Below are 2,832 nucleotides of genomic sequence, written 5' to 3'. Positions count from 1 at the left end.
GGTATGCACCACCAAGCCTGACTCTGTTCCCAGTGTGGCCTTGAACTCACAGAGATCCAGATGGATCTCTTTCTTCTGAGTGATAGGATTAAAGGCATGTGCTACCATTGCCTGACCTCTCTGTTCACTATAGTGGCTGGCTCTGTCTTCTGATCCTCAGATAAATTTTATTGGGGTGCACAGATAAAATATCACTACAATAGTCCATTTTGTGTTGTTGTAACACAGTACCTGAGATGGAATAAAGAAAAAAAAGTCTATTTGGTTCACAGTTCTAGTGCCTATAAAGTACAAAGAGTATGATGTCAGCATTTGTCAAAGGTTCCATGTGTTGTCATAACATGGAGATGACATCATGTGGCTGCAACACAAGTCAGAGACCTCACATATGACGAGAAAGGAAGCAGAGGCCCTGCTCCACAGACTTGAGAAACACCATTAATCCATCTGCGAGGCTGGAGCTCCAGGACCGGATGACTTTCCAGTAAACTCCACCATGTAAAGGTCGCATCTCATCAACACCACTACACTGAAGACCATGCTCCTAAGGCACAAACCATTTGGGGACAAACCATAGCCAAACCACTGGCAGTTAGAGGAACAGGGTCTCACTGTGTAGACCAGGCTGGCCTGAACCTTGTGGTAATTCCCCAATCCTCAGAGTCCTGTGCCTATGCTCAGCCCATGAACAGTTTTCAGGGGTTGTTTGGGTTAATACTCTTAGCCTTTCTGGGTTTCTAGCTTCTTCAACCCCAAGTCTGGGCTATGTGAGACAAACAAGAAATCCCCAAGCCCCCATTGAATTCAACAATGAGATGTTAACCCTTCTCTAGGATTTACTCTACAGATAGCAGAAATACCAAGTTAGCCCTGATGTGCCTGCTGATCCGCTTTCTTCCCCTAGTTCTCAGAGCAGTGCCAGAGTTCATGGTGTCCCCAGAGTCCGTCCACAGCCTGGACCTTTGTATTGGGGGGGGGGGGGACTCAGCAGTGCTATGTGGCTGTTTGGGGAAGTGCACAGAGTTCTCTTCTCCACTAGCATCTAGTTCTCCCGACCTGCTACACAGAATCTGCCAGCTTGACAGGAATGTCTGAATTCCCGTTTCCTCACTTTCCAGGTGAGAAAACATAGGGAATTAAGGGATTTCCCCCAAGTTGTCAAACTCAGATCATCAGGCCTGGTGACAAGCCCTTTACCTGCAGAGCCACCTCACTGCCCCATATTTCCAGTATTCAGGAGACTGAGACAGGAGGACATCAAGTTTTAGACCAGCCTGGTATTAAAACAGACTATGCCTCAAAACAGTTTTTGTCTTCTACAGCTTTGTTTTCTACAGCTTTGTCTTCTACAGGTATGTGCCTGAATATTTGCTGACAAGATGTAAGGCTCAGAAGTGGAGAAGGAATAATCAGAGGCTTTCCTCAGAAAAAAAGATGTTCAACAGAAATGTTTTCTTTTGCAACAGGAAAAATACCCTAGGAATACCACCAAGAGAAAATGACCAACCTCTCTGTGAAAAACAAGAGTGACCATGGTGGTGCACACCTGTAATCCCAGCACTCCGGAGACTGAGGCAGGTGGATCTCTGTGAATGTGAGGTCTATAGAGTGTATTCCAGGACAGGCAGAGTTACATAGTAGAGTCACGTCTCAAAAAGCAGCAACGGAAAGCAATAAGAAAAGCATGAGTCTGCAAATGTTCCCAGATAAATACATAATGAAAAATAAATACGGACAAGGTGACATTTTTGTGGGATTTGTTGTTTATTCTCAGACAATCTCAAGTAGTCTGGCTGCACTCCAGCTTAGTGCAGGCAAGGCTGGCCTTAATCCTCGATCCCCCTTCCTATACCTTCAAGTTACGGGCTTTCCAGGTATGCACCACCACATCTAGCCAAGATGAGTTTTCTTTCTTTCTTTCTTTCTTTCTTTCTTTCTTTCTTTCTTTCTTTCTTTCTTTCTTTCTTTCTTTCTCTCTTTCTTTCTTTTTTTTTTTTAAAGATTTTAGAGGTACTTTATTTTTCTTCAATATGCTATATTTTAGTGAACACAAGATCCTTTGACTTGGAATCACTTCTAAGTTGATTTCGAATCAACCCCTTGATTGTTGTGGCAGCTGGCATGACCACTGATCTCTCCATTCCTTTGGGGCGACTCTGCCAACAGGAGACAGGTTTCATTCTGTGCCAATGTGTGTTGCTGTATATGTCCATGCAGAAACACAGAAGGACTCCACTGCTAACATAGAGTCTCCACATTGGTCATGGAAGTCAGGTGTCCGTTCCGGTGGCTCTGCCTTACCACCACTTGCTGAATGCTTCCAACTTGGAGACGGCTCACTGCGTTTTTGACAAAGGGCAACATTGCGGAGAAGAAGATGGAACTGCGGTGACCACAGCACTGCCTGGATGGCAAATTCGGCCCAGCTACCCTTGCAAAGAAAAGATGAATTTTCTTATCGTGTTGATTTCTCCAACATTCACCACCCTGATTAAATATCAACTAGTCCTTTTCAAGATCTGACCACAGAGAGCCTTAAGCTAAGATTCATGCATAAAATCCAGGGGTTCTGTGAACTTGGATGGAGAAAACCTGCCCTTCCCTCCATTATGAGTGCAAGCAGGGAACCCAGTGCTGTCAGCAGCCCCCGTGATGTGCCCTGGTAGAGGGCACAGATGTTTTCATACACCGTGACCGTTGTGGTAATTGAGAAAGAGCACATCACAACCGTGCTGGTTTTTTGTTTTATTCCTTCAGAGTTTTTATTTATTTTGGCCACTTTTATTTACTTATTTTCTAGATGCAGAGTTTTAAAAGGGGGGGATGTGTTTC

General features: G+C 44.5%; 1 pseudogene; it reads right to left on the bottom strand.

The window, feature by feature from the left end:
- Positions 1-2,092: 2,092 nt before the first annotated feature.
- Positions 2,093-2,364, bottom strand: LOC131904463 (cytochrome c oxidase subunit 7B, mitochondrial-like; annotated as a pseudogene).
- Between the last annotated feature and the right edge of the window lie 468 nt (positions 2,365-2,832).

The sequence above is a fragment of the Peromyscus eremicus genome, chromosome 2 (genome assembly GCF_949786415.1).
Source record: "Peromyscus eremicus chromosome 2, PerEre_H2_v1, whole genome shotgun sequence".
Taxonomy (NCBI): Eukaryota; Metazoa; Chordata; class Mammalia; order Rodentia; family Cricetidae; genus Peromyscus; species Peromyscus eremicus.
Note: the sequence above shows the minus strand (reverse complement) of the source record. Positions and strands in the feature narration are given on the sequence as shown.